This window comes from Delphinapterus leucas, chromosome 5 (assembly GCF_059928025.1).
Source record: "Delphinapterus leucas isolate spDelLeu-1000000601 "Yukka" chromosome 5, BTC_Dleu_Yukka2, whole genome shotgun sequence".
NCBI classification, from domain to species: domain Eukaryota; kingdom Metazoa; phylum Chordata; class Mammalia; order Artiodactyla; family Monodontidae; genus Delphinapterus; species Delphinapterus leucas.
The window spans coordinates 96133142-96153585 of record NC_143133.1 but is presented as its reverse complement, the minus strand read 5'-3'; the positions used below and the strand labels follow the sequence as shown (position 1 = coordinate 96153585).

The following is a 20444-nucleotide window of genomic DNA, read 5'->3' as shown; positions in this document are numbered from 1 at the left end:
GGGAAAATGAAATATGTTAATTCTGAGGTAATGCACTGGTATATTCTTGCTTGCTGTAAAAATAAGCTTAGTAAACTTGGCCACATTGCGTTGCTCCTTCTGTTTAGTAAATAGTGGAGCTGAAAGCCACGGGGCAATGAAGTCATGAGCTGTAGTAACAACAACAAGCATCGGATAATTGGAGAGGTGTATATGGGACTGTCCCCCTCTTGGGCTCACCTTGTCATATTAAAACAATGCTGTGAAGCTAGTGTGGTGGGTCAACTTTGCACAGCCCACAAATTCCGGCCTACAGCAACTTTACGTTTTACACATAATTTATAACACAACTCGACCTTTCTCGTGAGCCTCATGTTACCCGATATCTGAGCTTAATCTAGTCAGTGCGAGGTGTCCTCAGTGAACTCAGAATTTCCCCCTTCCCTTCTTTCTACACGGGGGGGTGGGGCGCATCTATGTCTGTGAGGAACTTGGTGGAGGGGAGAGCTCCTGAGTCATGATCTTCGTCTCTCTAAGGTGGCATCTGCTGCTAATGTTTGTTTTCTGTCTGTGGTCATCAGTTCACATGCTCTACTTGGAACATGCAGGCTCCCTCATGCACTCTGGCTCTCTCTCAACTGCTTTTGTGGCCCTCTTAGGGGCAAAGGAAACTTTCTGCTGCTCCCTCATGGCATTCTGAGGCTTTGGGAGGTTCAAGAGTCTGTCTCAGGACTCTGGCCAACACAGCATGCTGCCACCCCTCCTGTCATGCTGTCAGGCTGTTGTCATGGGGGAGCAGCGCTCAGACTTTACCTCACCTGGGAAGCAAGCCCTTGGATCCCCAGTTGGCTGAGAGTCTTCTCATCCCACACTCCATCACCCCTCATCTTCCAGCCGGGGCTCGGTGGCTGGATTGCTTCCTATGGACCCTCTGCCCTCCTCCAGCATGGGGAGACTCCAGCAGACCCAGGTGGGGAGCTGCCCACCCTTCAGGTATTCTTCGCAATTTGTGGCATTACTGTTGGCTTCTGCTGTCGCAAACCTTTTCTTTCCATGGACTCTCTCTTTAGGGAGTTTCCAAAATGTATTTTGAAAGGTTTAGAGCTGAGAATCTTTTCCTTCTCTCCCTGCTCTTCATCCACTGTACCTCCTCCACCTCCTCCTCCATTTTCTTTGTTTTCTTTTTTTTTTTTTTTTTTTTTTTTGCGGTATGCGGGCCTCTCACTGTTGCGGCCTCTCCCGCTGCGGAGCACAGGCTCCGGACGCGCAGGCTCAGCGGCCATGGCTCACGGGCCCAGCCGCTCCGCGGTATGTGGGATCCTCCCGGACCGGGGCACGAACCTGTGTCCCCTGCATCGGCAGGCGGACTCTCAACCACTGCGCCACCAGGGAAGCCCTGTTTTCTATTTTTATGCAAAAGGAATAATTGAGATTAAAACCCACAGCAGGTAATATAAAACAGCACATGTATTTCTGTCGTTCCCTTGATAGTTTGGCAAAATCTTGAGGGTGGAGCAGAAAGAGAAGATGGACCCCTGGGAAGGAGAAGGGGGACATTTCACTTTTGTCCATTTATTTTAAAACAAGCTTTTAGACCTCATGACTACTTTCATGGACCAGCAAATCTACTGTCATTGCTTTTTAGAGACTAGCATCTCAGAAGGAAAAGTCACTAATTTTGAATCATCCAATTTCTTAGGTCACTAGAGAGTTTCCGAATATTCCACAAGCTGGGGACTTTCAAGCACTCACTAATTCAAGATGCTTCTTGTAAAGTATTAAGTTCTCCTGTAAAGGACTATTCTTTTACTTATTGTTGTTTTTAAAATGGAAATATTTTTATAGTTTTTTTTCTTGTAGTGTTCACTTGTAGTGAACAGTGATCACTGTTGAAATTCAAACAATACAGCAGTAAAAGTCTCCTTACCATCCCATGAAAATAACCATTGCAGTAATCTAATTTATATTTCTTTTCTTTGTTATGCCTTTTATATTTAACATCAATGAATAACATATTTTCTGAACTCTGTTTTTTTTTTTTTTGACCGTGAGGTGCTGTATGCAGGATCTTAGTTCCCGGCCAGGGATCAAAGCTGTGCCCCCTGCAGTGGAAGCAAGGAGTCTTTAACCACTGGACTGCCAGGAAAGTCCCTGTTTTGTTTCGGTTTGTTTATTTATTTATTTAATTTATTTATTTTTGGCTGCATTGGGTCTTTGTTGCTGCTCGTGGGCGTTCTCTAGTTGCGGTGAGTAGGGGCTACTCTTCACTGCAGTGCATGGGCTTCTCATTGCGGTGGCTTCTCTTGTTGCAGAACACGGGCTCTAGGCGCACGGGCTTCAGTAGTTGTGGCTCATGGGCTCAGTGGTTGTGGCTCACAGGTTCTAGAGCGCAGGCTCAGTAGTTGTGGTGCACGGGCTTAGTTGCTCTGCGGCATGTGGGATCTTCCCGGACCAGGGCTTGAACGCATGTCCCCTGCATTGGCAGGTGGATTCTTAACCACTGAGCCACCAGGGAAGCCCTGTTTTGTTTTTAAAATTAATAATACATTGTTCTTTGACTATTATATATATCTCAAATATTTTCATCTGAAGTTTACCTTTTTCTTTTTGGTGTCTATTCTTTTCCAGACATTTTTGTTTCTTACCTCGTCAAACATGTCAGTATTTTTTTATTATGATCTTGGACCTTAGTGACATGTTGTGCAAGGCTTCCTTTTCTATCTCCATATAAAAATATTGCCTTATTTTTTTTTCTGTTTCTTTTGCTTGTTTTACTGTTTAACTCTTTAATCCACCTGGAATTCGTTTTTTTGTCTCTTGAAAGGTAGGAATTAGTGTTTTCCCAAATGTACAGCCAGCTGTTTTGTACCACTTACTGACTACTTTCCACACTAGTTTTTTTTTGTTTTGTTTTGTCTTTTTAAAATTTATTTGGAGGCACCGGGTCTTAGCTGCAGCACGCGGGATCTTTAGTTGTGGCATGCATGCAGGATCTAGTTCCCTGATGAGGGATCTAACTTGGGCCCCCTGCTTTGGGAACTTGTAGTCTTTACCACTGGACCACCAGGGAAGTCCCTCCTCATTAGGTTGAAATGCCACTTTTACCACAGACTAAACTCCCACATGTACATTGTTAATTCGATTTTAGAGTTGATGTATAGGTCTATTTCTGTGCTGATATCACAGTGATTCAATAACGGATTCAATAAAGCAAATTTATTTTTTAAATTTAACAAATTGGAGAGAATTAATATATTTGCAATATTGAGTCTTTTCAGCCAGGAACATCGGTTGACTTTCTATTTGTTCTATATTATATCTTCCTATAAAAGCTCTGTAAGTTTCTTCATAAAGGCTTGACAAATTTTTAAATGTTTATTCTGGGGTACTTTGGGTGCTCTTGTTAGTGGAATTTGTTTTCCATTATGTTTTCAAACTAGCTGTTTCTGGCGTGTGGAAAATCTGTTGGCTGCATTTAATTTATTTGCATGTAGCTCCTGCTCCATTATATTGTAAACTCCTTAAGGCCAGGGCCCTCCGTAATGCTTTGCTCAATATGAACATGACGTAGCATACTATTGTTGACCGTCATATTAGGCTTTTCCATTATACTCAGTGACCAAGTGGAGGGGAACCTCAGGTAGCAGTGATATTTGTGGAAACTGGATCATGATCGAGACAGTGGGGAGAGATTGAAGGGACCTTGGAGTCAAGCAGACCTGGACTTGAATGCTGACTTTGCCACGTTCTGGTTGTGTAATCTTGGCATCTCTGAACCTCAGTTTCTTCCTTAGGCTCATCTCTGAACCTAATTCACAAAATGAGCTAACATATAAAGCATTTTGTGACTGGCCGCCAGCAGGTGTTCCATGATGGATGGTTGTTATGATCATTATGAGTCCATATTGTCATGTAACCAAATCTATCCAATAAGAGGCACATTTAAGAAGGCATGGTCTGGTATATTGAACTGACTCTTATTTATTTACCTACCTATTTATTTTTAAATTTTTTTTGGGGGGGATTTTTTTGTTGTTGTTCAAACAGAAAGTCACAAAAATTATAATCATCCTCATCAGTTCACGCAGTCCCATGTAATTAATTTTTTTTATCCTGATCGTTTGTTAGCACTTTTGTGAGTTTATCAGTTTTCCATTAGAGTTCTGAAAATGCTTCTTCATTCAGTTCAGCAGTATAGTCAGTTACCAGAAACCTGTACTTGTCAGAGTCTTTTCCATGAATTCCTTGAAGATGAAACCCTTTTATAGGAACAGTTTTGCAAAAGCATCAGAGTACACCCAGAGCTGCCTGTAAATGACAAAAGACTTAAAAATGACCACGTTAAAGATGTGATGAAAGTTCATAATAATGCAATTGACAAGGAAATTTAGTTATTTCTGAGATGTACATTTTAAAGTAATAACTAGAATTATGACTTATTATACCAGAACATATAAGATTTTTAGAAATTTCATGTAATGTCTGAAACATTTATATTAACATATTTCCATACAAATAACCCAAAGAAAGTTTAGTATTAGTTGTTTTTTTTTTTTGTTTGTTTTTCTATGCTGCAGGTTCTTATCAGTCATCAATTTTATACACGTCAGTGTATACATGTCAATCCCAATCGCCCAATTCAGCACACCACCATCCCCACCCCACCGCAGTTTTCCCCCCTTGGCGTCCCTACGTCTGTTCTCTGCATCTGTGTCTCAACTTCTGCTCTGCAAACCAGCTCATCTGTACCATTTTTCTAGGCTCCACATACATGCGTTAATATACGGTGTTTGTTTTTCTCTTTCTGACTTACTTTACTCTGTATGATAGTCTCTAGATCCGTCCATGTCTCAACAAATGACTCAATTTCGTTCCTTTTTATGGCTGAGTAATATTCCATTGTATATATGTACCACATCTTCTTTATCCATTCGTCTGTTGATGGGCATTTAGGTTGCTTCCATGACCTGGCTATTGTAAATAGTGCTGCAATGAACATTGGGGTGCATGTGTCTTTTTGAATTATGGTTTTCTCTGAGTATATGCCCAGTAGTGGGATTTCTGGATCATATGGTAAATCTATTTTTAGTTTTTTAAGGAACCTCCATACTGTTCTCCATAGAGGCTGTATCAATTTACATTTCCACCAACAGTGCAAGAGGGTTCCCTTTTCTCCACACCCTCTCCAGCATTTGTTGTTTGTAGATTTTCTGGTGATGCCTATTCTAACTGGTGTGAGGTGATATCTCATTGTAGTTTTAATTTGCATTTCTCTAATAATTAGTGATGTTGAGCAGCTTTTCATGTGCCTCTTGGCCATCTGTATATCTTCTTTGGAGAAATGTCTATTTAGGTCTTCTGCCCATTTTTGGATTGGGTTTTTTGTTTCTTTAATATTGAGCTGCATGAGCTGTTTATATATTTTGGAGATTAATCCTTTGTCCATTCATTCATTTGCAAATATTTTCTCGCATTCTGAGAGTTGTCTTTTCATCTTGTTTATGGTTTCCTTTGCTGTGCAAAAGCTTTGAAGTTTCATTAGGTCCCATTTTGTTATTTCTGTTTTTATTTCCATTACTCTAGGAGATGGATCAAAAAAGATCTTGCTGTGATTTATGTCAAAGAGGGTTCTTCCTATGTTTTCCTCTAAGAGTTTTATAGTGTCCGGTCTTAAATTTAGGTCTCGAATCAATTTTGAGTTTATTTTTGTATATGGTGTTAGGGAGTGTTCTAATTTCATTCTTTTACATGTAGCTGTCCAGTTTCCCCAGCACCGCTTACTGAAGAGACTGTCTTTTCTCCATTGAATATCTTTTTTAATACAATTATCCATTTTATTTATAGGCATTTACTTATTAAGGAAAGATACTAAAGAGCGCTAGACCAACTGTGAAATCACTTAGAGAGTTCTATGAGAGCAGAAACCATATGGACTATTTCCATTTCATCCTACCACCACTATACGCTCCCCCACCTCAGGACCTGTGACTTAAAGATTTTTTTTTTGCACACAGAGGTTATTCTAAACATAGTGATTGCAGACTGCAACAACAAGGCTGTAACTCTAGACTCTTACTCCATGAATACATTGTGGCTTTTTGTTCTTAAGATATATTTCCAAGATGAAATGGCCTAAATTGCTTATATATTATAATTAAACCCAACAATCACTTTGCATTGAGAAAGCTAAGTAATTTTATATTAAACAGTAAATAGGCTTAAAATGACCTTTGGGATTGGAAGGGCTCAAACTGATAAAATGGAAAGTTACAGCCTATCTTAGTTTCCCATAATCTCTTAGGGTTATTCAAAAGCAATGCTTAAGTATACATAGTAAGGGAAATAAACAATTATAGAGAAAGAAGAGAAAAAATGAGGGTGGTTAAAAATTAGCCTACATTAAAAGAATTTTAATATCCTGCATTTCATGCATCTGTAATGAAACCACAATTTTGTAGGTGTTTCATTCTTTTAAGATGAAAAGGTTTTTAATATGTATTTGGACAAGGAATGATATCTATATCCATATATCTATATTTATATATAGATATATATGCTGGTTTTTAAATGGGAAGATAAGCTATATTGACATAGTGAAGAATGTGCCACTTTGGGCAAAACAGAAGGACTGAATAGAAAAAGCATTTAAATTTAAATCAGTAAACCACACTTCTGGTTCTAACACAAACTGTGTAATCCTAAACAGATCAACCTAACTCTTTGTAGGTCCTTTTCTTCTCTTGTGTTTCCCACTTAGAGAAGTTCCTTTAGCATTTGTTGTAGAGCTGGTTTGGTGGTGCTGAATTCTCTTAGCTTTTGCTTGTCTGTAAAGCTTTTGATTTCTCCATCGAATCTGAATGAGATCCTTGCCGGGTAGAGTAATCTTGGTTGTAGGTTCTTCCCTTTCATCACTTTAAGTATATCATGCCACTCCCTTCTGGCTTGTAGAGTTTCTGCTGAGAAATCAGCTTTTAACCTTATGGGAGTTCCCTTGTATGTTGTTTGTTGTTTTTCCCTTGCTGCTTTCAATAATTTTTCTGTCTTTAATTTTTGCCCATTTGATTACTATGTGTCTTGGCATTTTTCTCCTTGGGTTTATCCTGTATGGGACTCTCTGTGCTTCCTGGACTTGGGTGGCTAGTTCCTTTCCCATGTTAGGGAAGTTTTCGACTATAATCTCTTCAAATATTTTCTTGGGTCCTTTCTCTCTCTCTTCTCCTTCTGGGACCCCTATAATGCGAATGTTGTTGCGTTTAATGTTGTTCCAGAGGTCTCTTAATCTGTCATCATTTCTTTTCATTCTTTTTTCTGTTCTGCAGCAGTGAATTCCACCATTCTGTCTTCCAGGTCACATATCCGTTCTTCTGCCGCAGTTATTCTGGTATTGATTCCTTCTAGTGTATTTTTCATTTCAGTTATTGTATTGTTGGTCTCTGTTTGTTTGTTCTTTAATTCTTCTAGGTGTTTTTTCTTTAATTCTTCTAGGTCTTTGTTAAACATTTCTTGCATCTTCTTGACCTTTGCCTCCATTCTTTTTCCGAGGTCCTGGATCATCTTCACTATCATTATTCTGAATTATTTTTCTGGAAGGTTGCCTATCTCCACTTCATTTAGTTGTTTTTCTGGGGTTTTATCTTGTTCCTTCATCTGGTACATAGCCCTCTGCCTTTTCATCTTGTCTATCTTTCTGTGAAAGTGGTTTTTGATCCACAGGGTGCAGGATTATAGTTCTTCTTGCTTCTGCTCTCTTCCCTCTGGTGGATGAGGCTATCTAAGAGGCTTGATGGGAGGGACTGGTGGTGGGTAGAGCTGACTGTTGCTCTGGTGGGCAGAGCTGAGTTAAACTTTATTCCCCTTGACTGTTGATGGGTGGGGCTGGGTTCCCTCCCTGTTGGTTGTTTGGCCTGAGGCAACCGAACACTGGAGCCTACCTGGGCTCTTTGGTGGGGCTAATGACAGACTCTGGGAGGACTCACACCAAGGTGTACTTCCCAGATCTTCTGCTGCCAGTGTCCTTGCCCCCATGGTGAGCCACAGCCACCCCCCTCCTCTGCAGGAGACCTTCCAACACTAGCAGGTAGGTCTGGTTCAGTCTCCCCTGGGGTCACTGCTCCTTCCCCTGGGTCCCAATGCACACACTACTTTGTGTGTGCCCTCCAAGAGTGGAGTCTCTGTTTTCCCCAGTCCTGTTGAAGTCCTGCAATCAATTCCAACTAGGCTTTAAGGTCTGATTCTCTAGGAATTCCTCCTCCCATTGCCGGACCCCCAGGTTGGGAAGCCTGACGTGGGGCTCAGAACCTTCACTCCAGTGGGTGGACTTCTGTGGTATAAGTGTTCTCCAGTCTGTGAGTCACCCACCCAGCAGTTATGGGATTTGATTTTACTGTGATTGCGCCCCTCCTACCATCTCATTGTGGCTTCTCCTTGGTCTTTGTATGTGGGGTGTCTTTTTTGGTGAGTTCCAGTGTCTTCTTGTCGATGATTGTCCAGCAGCTAGCTGTGATTCTGGTGTTCTTGCAAGAGGGAGTGAGAGCACGTCCTTCTACTCCGCCATCTTGGTTCCTTCTCTCCCGAATTGATTCTTTATAGATTCAGTGAACATATTGGAATCATCATTCAAGGCACATGTTACAGAAATTTTCTAAAATTCTTCCTTTTGACAAATGTGCTGTATGTTGGTCTCCCCTCTCTAACTTGTAAGTTTCCTGAGAGTAGAGGCCGAGTATTATTAATTTTTAAATCTTTAGTGCCTCGCAATTGTGGACACAATATAGGTGGGCTGCATTTCATAGTATGAAGTATAATAATTTATTTTATAGTTCTCTTTTTATCATCCCCCCCAGCTTTTTGTTGTTGCTGATACAAAAGAAGTTGAACTCTCATCTTTGCTAGGAAGTGTAGCTAAGTTTAAGAGAGGATATGCAGATGGCAAAGATGTCTGTCTGTAGGCCACCCAAATGTAACTTTTATGGGGCAGTTGGTTTTAAATCTAACTGCTGGTCAGGGCCGGCAGAGGGCGCACAGAGCACAGCTTTGAAGGAGAAAGCTGACTACAGCTGTGCTGGGGAAGAATTAAAAAAAGGCCACTCAGGGCATTTGCAGAAGAAGGAAATGAGAGCTAGGAAGAAGGCCGTTCCTCGTTTTCATTCTCATCTGCTATTGTAACTCATTCAGGTCCAGACAGGTCTGTTCTCCTCTTTTCTTTGGCCCTTGCTCAGCAGTTTTTCACAACCCTTCCCTTTCTTCTACTTAATTACACAGGCAGACCTGCAAGTGCCGTCAGGTTCTCCAGGCTGGTTTCTCTTTTAGTCAGGTCGGTTACTTAGCTCAGATTTGGGGGATGGACATTGGTGAGGGTTCCAGAAAAACACTGACAAACCCAGAAGCCTCACTTCACCATCCCCACTGAATAAAGCCATTTGGGGGTACTTACAGGGTAGAAATGAGGGCTGGAGTTGGGTTCTTCTCTGCATGAGGAACTGAAGAGGCAAATGAGAGCAGACAGGAAAGGTTATGGGGCGTGGGGACAAAATGCTTTATTGTCTCGCATAAGAAGGTCTGTGGCGGGTACAGAGCCACCCGTGACATGCTCCAACCACACACAAACTAACATAGGCCAGCGTTTCTCAACTTTTTCTGTGGAATACTTGGATATTAATAGGTGTTATGAGGAAATAAAATCTGTGATCAAATAAGTGTGTGGAAACTCTGGGTTAAAAAAACTGAACCGGTTCCTCTACTGTGGGAGTCCTTAGATCCTTTGGTAGGCTAATTAATATGGTTTGTGAATCTCTGACAGAAAGGGATGTGATGTGAGATTTCCCAAACTTATGTGGACTGAACCTTTTTAACAAACAATATCTATGGGATGAGTATTCTATGAATTACCCTTGGAAAGTGCAGAAATAGACTTGTCTAGTGTTTAGGAAATTAGGCAGTTACTCCATGAAATACTTTAACAAGTAGCCATGAAGCTCTTTAAAAAGGACAGTGTTTTCTTCAAAAGACTCTTGTGGCTTCCCATTCCTATTGAGGGAGGTGTGCAGGGATGAGTGGAGTACTGAAGGAAGGAATATCAGAATTTCAAGTGGGTTTTTTGAAATTTGTCATGTCCCTTACTACCCTTCCTCCTCAGATATTCTGATATCGTCCTCGCTACCTCATTCCCATATTTGAGGATCTCTTGAATTGTGTGCCATTGCTGGCACTGGGAGCGATTGCATCTCTCAAGTGCATTGGAAGAGAGAAAATGGTTGTGAACTGTTGTCCTACAAGTGGAGTCCAAAATTCTCTGCCTGTTGTTTAAGGTTTTCTGTTGGCTTCTTAAAGCCCAGTATCTCCCTAAGTTTAACCTTCTTCCCCTTCCCACATGATCTACCACTATAGTCTGCTCACTGATCTGACATCATATTATGCTGATTCTGGGCTGGAAGCTCTTGGACATATAATCTTTCCCCACATTCTCCTAATTCCTCTTCCATCCTTCAAAATCCAGCTTAAGTGTTACTTCCTTCAGAGGGCTCCAGTTATCTACCAGCCTACACCACTTATTTTTTACAGTATTGGTTTCAGCCATTAATTGCAGATAGCTAATTTTTTGTTAAATCTGTTGGGTTTAAAAAAGTTTATAAAGTGACTGTTTGGATGTAGAGCACATTCCTTTGCAGAAATATTGTAACTGAGTCAAGGTGTATTTGAAACAGAAAGAGTAGAAAACAATCTCTAGTGATTAAACAAAACAGGGAATTAATAAGATTGAATTAGCTTACTCTCATTTATCTTAGTGCTGGTGTAAGGAAGAGCAGGTTTAATTAGAGGACGATGAAGAGGTGTAGGAAATTAGTGGGTATTCTGCATGGGCCTTATGGGACAATTTCACAGAAGACTTAGACTCTTTGTTATGTCTTCATTACTTCACAACTCCTAACTCTTCATTCCCATGATGCTGAGGTCTGGCTACTAGTGCTTTTGTATTTAGCTGTGGTTTGGATCACTTTTGGCTTAAAAAAGGTTATGGGAGAATGTCAGCAAAAATGGCAGAAAAAAGGACCTCCAAAGATTTTCCCCTCCTTAAGAGCAATGAAAAAACTGCCAAAAATATTCAGAATCACCTTTTTTAGAACTCTAGAAATTAACCAAAGGCTTGTAGTAACCCAGGAATTGTTTATTCAAGAAAAATGGCTGAATCTTGGTATGAACAGTGAGCTCTGTGGCATTTTAACTTGCCATAGTCCACCCCTCACCCACTTTCCAGCTATGTAATAGCCTTAAAAAATAACAGCCCACATTTCTGGACAGCTTGGCAGTCACCAGAGAGGGCAAAATGTATATGGGACTTATTCAAAGCCTCATTCTTATAGAATTGTTATTATCTGGTTTGTCTGGTGGTTCCCTGGGAGACTTCACTTATGAGGCTAGCTCAGGGCTCACTCAATGCTAAAAATCTTCTCCTCCCACAGGGGGCATTGTCAAGGACAATTAAAGGCAAAGAATTTAACTTTGCAGGTGCCTAAGATGGATAGCAGTTGGGGGAAATGGTAGACTAGCATTATGGTGAATGCACTGTTCATAGGGGCTTTGAAAAGCTCTGAAATATTCTTGGTAATTTAGAAGACCATGTACATGGAAGAGCTGTGAGCATGCTTAGAAAAGACCTGAGAAGGCCCTAAGCGCTCGTTCCTAATTGAGCACATGGTTCTATGCAGGCAGGAAGTGAAGGCTAAGCTGGAGTTATAAACTGAGTTTTAAAGGCATGCTCCAGTATCGACACAGAGACACTCATAGCAAAATCTGGGAGATTGATTGGTTCCAGGGGTTTAAGGAAATTTCTGTCTAATCATTAGCTCACTAATGAGTTAACCAAGTAGAGACACTAACATGGCAAAGAATGTAGACTTTACAGAATTAGTTCAGGAAAGTCACTAAACAAATAGCAACAACTCTAACAAGTGGTAGCAACAACAAACGGTGTAGGTAGTGTGAGGAAAATAAGCCTCAATAAATTTAAAAGTATTGAAATAATTACAAAATATATTCTCTAATCACAATTCAATAAAATTAGAAACCAATTACAGAAGAAATTTTGCAAAACTCAAAATATGTGAAAATTAAATAACATACTCCTAAAATAACCAATGGGTCAAAGAAGAAATCACCAGAGATATTCCCTCATACTTTGACATGAATGAAAATGAAAACACAACATGCCAAAATATAGGATGGAGCTGAAACAGTCTTTAGAGGGAAATTTATAGAAATAAAAATCCTAAATACAAATTCTATAAACAAATAAATACAGAAGGCATGTTCTCATGGTGATAGCAGAGGAGCAAGAACAAATAAACTCAATCAAGCTCTTTCCAAGGCTCTGCTTGTGTTACATCTACTAATATCCTGTTGGCCAAAATAAATTACATGCCTGAGCCAGAGTGAAGGAGAGGGCCACAACACACTCCCCACAGTGGAAGGGCCCTGGTGCTCTTCACTGTGTTATGCTTCTCTGTAATGTTGCTTGTTTCCGTGTCCCTGCTTTTGAAGTAGGCATAGAATTATAAAAATGCAAGATAAAAGCAGTGAAAACCATGTTGCTTTCATTGTTCAAGATCTGTGGTTGTGAATTACTACTTAGTATGAGTTCAAATGTTAGAAAACCCCTTTAATCGTGTATTCTAATCATTGGTGTCCATGGAGGAAAATATTTAACCTGTTGTTACACATTCTCTGATCAGCAGTGTCGGTTCTGTTCAGATGTCATCGTTTAAATGGGACTGGAAAATGATTCATTAATATGGCTTATTTTGAGATTGTCCATCTTAAAGTAGTGAGTTCTACTGGGGTTCTATTTATTAGCCCAGAATTAATAACCCTTCACTAACCTGTGAAGTTGGAGGATGGATTTGGAAGAAGGCTGAATATTGTATCATATAAACCGATTTTTGTATTGTCCACTTGGTGGTAGAGTTGATTTTAGAAAGCAGCGTGAAGAGTAATGAGCCAGGTAAAAGAGAAGTAGAATCTCATGAATTTCTAGCCATGAGAAAAATGGAGCATACACTTTTAGTAGGTATTCTTCTAGGCAGCATCATTACTTTTATTAAAGTATAAAAGATAATGTAATCCAGGGTAGGTATGTTCATATAATAGTTTTCATTTTTTTTTTTTTTTTTTTTTTTTTTTTGCTAAGGAGGTATGATAATTCCATTCCCCAACACATCAGATGAAGCAACTTGCTTACTGGGTAGAGTTCAGTGCTCAGAAATATAGATTTTAGAGACTGTCAATTTGGGTAATCCTAAACATCATTTAATCTTTATTATTATTTTTTTAATTTAGAAAATCCTTGTGTAAAGTAACACTCCTCATACAATATGGTCTAAGTCCTTCTTCCTTAAAGCATGGTTTCCATGCTTTAAGCAACACTTGGCAACACTGGCATCGCTTGGGAACTTGTTAAAAATGCAGAATCTTGGCCCTCACCCCAGATCTACTGAATTAGACTGCAATTTAACAAAATCCTTAGGTTTTTTGCATGCACTGTGAGTTGCACCATTCTCCATTGGTAAAATGCAAGCAGTGGATGATGAGGTACAAAAGGACGAGAAGTAGGGCAGGTATCAGGACTGGAATCATTTAACAGATATTCACAGATTTATCCTGAACCTTTAGTTGCTTATTTGAAACCATCCTGTAATGCCCATGCTCCGGCACTGGAGATTGTATACATGAAGGCATCCTGAGTTCTTTTAGATTGTAAAAGAAAGAAAATAGAGTTATGTCAGTCATTCACACACTTGTCAATCAATCACTAAAATACAAGAGATTCTGGAGGCTGGTGTTCTATTCTGGTCCAGCTGGTAACTGATGGTACGACATTTGGCAGGACATTAATCTCTTAGTCTTTAGCTTCTTTATCTGAAAAATGGTTTGGTTTTAGGTGCAGTCAGGGTTGAGATTCAGCTGGTAAACCCAGGTAGCCCTGTACCCATCTTTATGGGGGCATCGGTTTAGAGTGGCTGGTGCTGGTGCCCCATTGGTTGTTACATAATTTGACTACTGTCAGCTGATGATTTCAGGGGAACTAAGTGCCAGGGACTGTTAGGAACTAGTATTATCACTGTAGGTTCCAGAATATTTGCATGTCATAGACTCAGACACATGCAAATACAGACCCGAGGTGTAAGAAAGCTGAACCAAGTGGTGCAGGGAGTAGAAAGTACATGGGCTTTCATGTCAAACAGTCTTGGGTTTGTATCCTAGCTCTGCTGCATACTAGCTGTATGGGTCTAAAGTATATTACCTAAACTCACTTGGTATCAGTTTTGCTTTTTAGCTGAAAAATGGGATTAACATAATAATACATAGCTCAAAGTGGAATTAATAAGATAATTTATGTAGAGAATCTGGCAAACAGTGGATGCTCTATCAATGTTAGTTTCCCTTCACTTATGTATCCATACTCAGACTAACTTATATATAGATGTTTTCTTCTGGAAACCTCTATAATGTGATATACTGAATGAACAGAGACACTATATGTCTTAAGAATTTTAAAAAAAGATAGCTAACTTTTTTTTAGTCGCACCACGTGGCATGTGGGATCTTAGTTCCCTGACCGGGGATCGAAACTGCATCCCCTGCATTGGAAGCTCAGAGTCTTAACTACTGGACTGCCAGGGAAGTCCCAAGATAGCTAACTTTTAAGGTAATTCTGATAATTCTAATTAGGGAGGGGGATGTTATACATCCATCTAGGGCTCTTGCTAAAATCAAAGATGACTTTTCATCTTTAGGCCAGTGATCTTTAAACATTTTTGCTTGTACTATGCCCTCCCTAGGAATTTTGAAAACAAGTAAACAAACAAAAAACAAACAAAAACTGCCATGTACTCCACATATATTTTTAAGGTGACATCTAAAATTTTTCATCATAAACTTAAATAGTTGCAAAGGCTGCAATTTCTGGTGTACTATAAATATTACCATTAAAAACAAAACTATTGTTTATCTTAGATTTAGAATAAAGTTTGTAAAATGTGTGCTGGGAAATTTCAATCTGCAAGGTGGACCACTCTGTATTTTTACAATTCTTATTAGTGATAAACAGCCTGGTGAGGAGTTGCTTTCACCAGTGTCTCATTCAGTGCCCTGGGTGCTTATTTATAAGCTTCATTTCAAGGAAGAGAAGGTGAAAAGTTACATGTTTATTTCTGACCGTTCAACATTGCATCTTTGAATAAAAGCAGGGATTGGCAGACTTTTTCTTAAAGGGCCAGATAGTAAATAGTCATACGGTCTCTGTCACAAGTATTCAACTCCCCCTTGTAGTGGAAGAGCAACCATACACAGTACAGGAGTGGACAGGGCTGTGTTCCAATAAAATTACTTACCCTATTAGTTGTCACTCCCTATTCCCCGCCCCCCACCCCATTCCTAGGAAACTACATATTTACTTTCTATCTCTGTAGATTTGCCTAGGCTGGACTTTTGGAAGCTTATTTAAGAGCTCGTTATGGTGGGTTTTTTGTTTTTTTACAGTTTTATTTATTTATTTATTTGGCTGTGCCGGGTCTTAGTTGTGGCATGCGGGATCTTTTCTTAGTTGCGGCATGCGGGCTCTTAGTTGCGGCTTGTGGGATCTAGTTCCCTGACCAGGGATCCAACCTGGGCCCCCTGCATTGGGAGCGCGGAGTCTTAACCACTGGACCACCAGGGAAGTCCCCGTTATGGTGATTCTGTATGAACCTAATTCTCTGTATTAAATTCCTTTCTGCTTAAAATGCCTTGAGCGGTTTCTGTTTCAAAGAGGAGCTTGTTTATTAATGTGTGTCAAATTGCTATGATATTTAGATTCAATTGTATACAATATTTACAGCATACCAAGAACTATATCTTTTGAAAGTATTTCTATTTATGATGAAAAAAATTTAGATGTTTCACTTAAAACACTATTCAAGATAAATAGCCTTCAAAACTCTTATAGGTGAGATGCAAGCGAAGGAGTCTGGCGTCCTGCTTTAGGCTGGGCATCATTATCTCTAGAATGTCCTTTGAAACTAAGGACCATGTTTTTTGGCTTCAGTCTTTAAAAAAGTTTACTAACTTCTACAAATCATTTTTGTTTGATTCCTTCCATGACAAAGCAAAATGTATTTATTATTTAAAACTTTCAAAACAATACAGATGTGATGGTCCTACCTAGAACCACACTTTTAGAGGTAACTATACTTGCCAGATTTTTATCCTGAGATCTTTCTCTGACACAGGAGCTATAGGAGAAACTTACTGGGTTCGTTAGATGACCTCTTGAGCTGCCTCCTAGCATCTGAGATTGAAATACAAATTTGGTGCCTTTCTCTGGGCTCTGAATTCCTAGCATAGTGCCCTACCTCTGGTACTTAATGAATCTTTGTTGATGTTGACCTCTATTTTAAATGATTCAAAACCTCTAAAACGGGCTTCCCTGATGGCGCAGTGGTAGAGAGTCTGCCTGCTGATGCAGGGGACACGGGTTTGTGTCCCGGTCCGGGAAGATCCCGCATGCCACGGAGCGGCTGGGCCCGTGAGCCATGGCCGCTGAGCCTGCGCGTCCGGAGCCTGTGCTCCGCAACGGGAGAGGCCACAGCACTGAGAGGCTCGCGTACCGCAAAAAACGAAAACAAAAACAAAAAACCTCTAAAAGGAGCTAAAAAGTAGATCATCTAAGATGTGAGTCTGAAGTGCACATCTTTCTGTGTAGTAAAGATCCTGTGCAAAGATAATGTTTGTTTTTTCTTTCTTTTTTTCTTTTTTTTCGTAATTAAAGATGACATTCATTTTTTTAAAAAGTGGATAACTATCACACAGAAATAACCATGTCTTTTGTTATTTAAGTCAAGTATTACCTTCTTGATCTTCCCAAAATGAAGTGATGCCTCATGCTATATCATTTCAGTAGAGATAATACTGATAATACTTGACATTTATAATTGCTTTATATTTAACAAGTACTTTGAGATGTATCTTATTTGAGCCTAGTGGCACAGACTTAGTAAGGATTATACCCATCTTAGAGATGGGGGCTAAGAGAGGTTCATTGACTTTCTCAAGGTCATGTAGTTAATTGTAGAGCTTGAACTAAAACATTTTGACTTTAGTGTTCTTTTCCCCACCTACACGTTAAATATTGCCCAGAAATTGCCTTTGCTAAATGATAATTTGGGTAAGATGACTTTGGGGGGCAATTATAGGATGGCTAGCATATGCTTCTGCAAACTTTGCTTATTCTTGCACAACTTCCCCATCTTGGAAGCTGAGCGGCAGTTTAGCACCATTAATATAACTCAGTACATTAGGTGTGGCCTGATGAGGGTGCTCTTATTCAATGCATGGTTTGAAACCTGTTGTTAAATTTCACTTATAAGTTCACATATGGCTTAAATAAATGAGTGTGAGTGTGAGTATGTTTCTCTTGGACCAAATAGTTCAGTTTCACTTTTTTTTTTTTTAATCTATACAAAGAACTGGAATCTTGTCTTTTCCCCTTACTTTGAATATAACACAGTGTAGATTTAAAACAATAAGGAACATTCCAAAGATTGGATTGATTTAACTCTGACTCCTGAGGGAGAGTGTGGAGTGGGGAAAAGAGGCTGGATCGGTTCAGCACTGAGAAGATGGTCAGCAACTGGTGAAACATTTTTAAGGAGCCCTTTGACCCTCTTCCCTCAACTCAGACCTAGCAGTGCCCACATCACATAACTAGGGTTCCCTATGTATGTGCAGGCCCTCAGTGTTTGGATTAGCTTGCCTAAATTTTTGGCTAACACCAAAAGTTAAAAAATTTACATTTGTGTTTTTTGATTTACTGATGGAAAAATTAACCTGAGCTCAGCTTTTGTTTCTGAGCTGCCCATTTATGGACAGACTTGGGTAATACCTTCCTGACTGGGCTGATTCCCTTCCCCACCTGTCACCATCACAAACACATGCACACACTCAGGTCTCTCTTGAGCAGGTGCTGTCCCATCCACCTAGGCCTGGGAGTCCCTAGACAGTATAGGAACGTCACGTGACCTTCAGCCCAATAATCACTCTCCCTGGCTAGTCTGTGGATAGTTCCTTAATTTACTGAAATCCATTATACCACGGTACATTGAATTTCTTAAATAGTGTCAGACAGCAGTGACTTTGCCACTTCCTAGCCTGGAAACTCTGGGCAAGTGACTGAACTTCTTCAGAGTGGGGCCAATAATAGTACCTACCTTCAAGTGTAGTTGTGGGGATTTAAAGATTCTGTAGGAAAACCGACTAGCAGATACTCAGTATTATTAACCGTCCTTGGTTGTAGGTCCCAACCTTAGGGAGTAGGGTTTTTTTGGGGGGAGGTGGGTACAGGACTAATAATAATTTTAGGAACAATAAGTTGCAATAGGGACCAAAGAATAATTTCTATAAACCCACAAGCAGAAACTTAATAATAGGACCTTAAGGGGGAAAGAGATTCAGGTTCCACAAAGGAAATTAACGGTCATTTTGGGAGATAGCATCCTGAGTCTGAGTGGCAGTAAAGGGGGCTCAGGTTAGAATTGGAGGTCCCAGTGACTCCCTCCCTAGGCAGTCTACCAGGAAGGATGACTCAGTGTTAAGCATCTCCAGGTCGAGGGCTGGAGCAGCTCAGTGCATGCATTATACCCAGGAAGACAGAGGTAGGAAAAGTGTACAGATTGGCACCTGAAATGATGAAATCCAACAACGTTTCACTGCACATCTACCCTTTTTTCCCTCAGTGTTTTACTCTTTCAAAATTTATTTCTATACAGTTGAAATAATATATGTGTCTAGGAGTTTTTAGTCAAGAAAGTGTTTGTTTGAAGATCTCAAGTATTTTTGGTTTGGCGTACTTTTTATATGGCAATAGATTATTGAATTCTTAGAGCATTTGAAGTGGTATGTTTGATATGATATGATTTTTTTTAATGCTGAGGAAGAGGACTCTCCCTATATGGATAAAACCTTCTGGTGATGTTCTCTTTCTTATCATCATTTAAATTCGTGTTTTAAACTTATCCTCATCTTCCTTCTCTGTCTTCAGCTTCCTAAATGCTGCAGAGAATGGATAAAATAGAATGATGTGACCAAGACTCCCCTGAGAGAGGAGCCTCTATTAGAGAGATAGGAGGCCTAGTGGACTCAAGAAAAGATACCAAATAGTAGTGTGTATTTCTGTGTGTGTTTGGGAGATGCGCTGAGGATAGTTAGGTAAAGGGAAGAGTGTGGTCAACTTGGAAGAATTAAACCTAAACCATCTATCTATTTAATTAATTAGTTTATTTTTTGGCTGGACCGCATGGCTTGCGGGATCTTAGTTCCCAGACCAGGGACTGAACCTGTGCCCCCTGCGGTGGAAGCACAGAGTCCTAACCACTGGACCACCAGGGAATTCCCTATCTATTTTATTTTATTTTTTTAAATAAAGTTTATTTATTTATTTACGGCTGCATTGGGTCTTCGTTGCTGCACACGGGCTTTCTCTAATTGCGGAGAGTGGGGCTCCTCTTCATCGTGGTGCACGGGCTTCTCACTGCGGTGTCTTCTCTTGTGGAGCACGGGCTCTAGGCGCACAGGTTTCAGTAGCTGTGGCATGCAGGCTCAGTAGTTGTGGGGCACAGGCTTAGTTGCTCCACGGCATGTGGGATCTTCCTGGACCAGGGCTTGAACCCGCATCCCCTGCATTGGCAGGCGAATTCTTAACCACTGCGCCACCAGGGAAGCCCTCCCTACCTATTTTAAATGACATTCTTGATTCCAAAATCTTAATGAAGTAGAGTGTAAAATCACTGATTGGAGATGTAGCAGTCAGGCTAGGCTAACTAGCTGAAAATCTTAGTGGAACAGAAAAAACTGAAAATCTCAGTGGCTTAACACAACAAAGGTTTATTTCTCTTTTTTGTCATAGTCTGATGTAGATTGGGTGGCTCCCCTGCTTGACTCTCCTCCAAGTGGTGACTCAGGGATTCAAGTTGCTTTTATCTTGCAATTCTTCTGTCTTATAGTACTTTGTTTCCAGCTGCATGGACAAGAGAGAGAGAGGGTATGGATGAGGTACACGCTTCTTGGATTAGAAGTGACACATCAGGGGGCCTCCCTGGTGGCACAGTGGTTAAGAATCTGCCTGCCAATGCAGGGGACACGGGTTCGAGCCCTGGTCCAGGAAGATCCCACGTGCCATGGAGCAACTAAGCCTGTGCACCACAACTACTGAGCCTGCGTACTACAACTGCTGAACCCTGTGTGCCTAGAGCCCGTGCTCTGCAACAAGACAAGCCACCGCAATGAGAAGCCCATGCACTGTAATGAAGAGTAGCCCCCACTTGCCGCAACTAGAGAAATCCCGCGCACAGCAATGAAGACCCAATGCAGCCAAAAAGAAATAAAATAAATAAATTTATATAAAAATAAGTGACACATCACTTTAACTCACATTCTGT

General features: G+C 40.4%; 1 long non-coding RNA gene across 1 annotated transcript in view; it reads left to right on the top strand.

Moving 5' to 3' along the window:
- LOC111187685 (uncharacterized) overlaps window positions 1–20444 on the top strand; it is a 461235-nt gene that overhangs the window by 3167 nt on the left and 437624 nt on the right. The window contains exon 2 of the long non-coding RNA XR_016393343.1: window positions 2032–8056. This is a non-coding gene — a long non-coding RNA (uncharacterized LOC111187685). The remainder of the gene's footprint in view (window positions 1–2031; window positions 8057–20444) is intronic.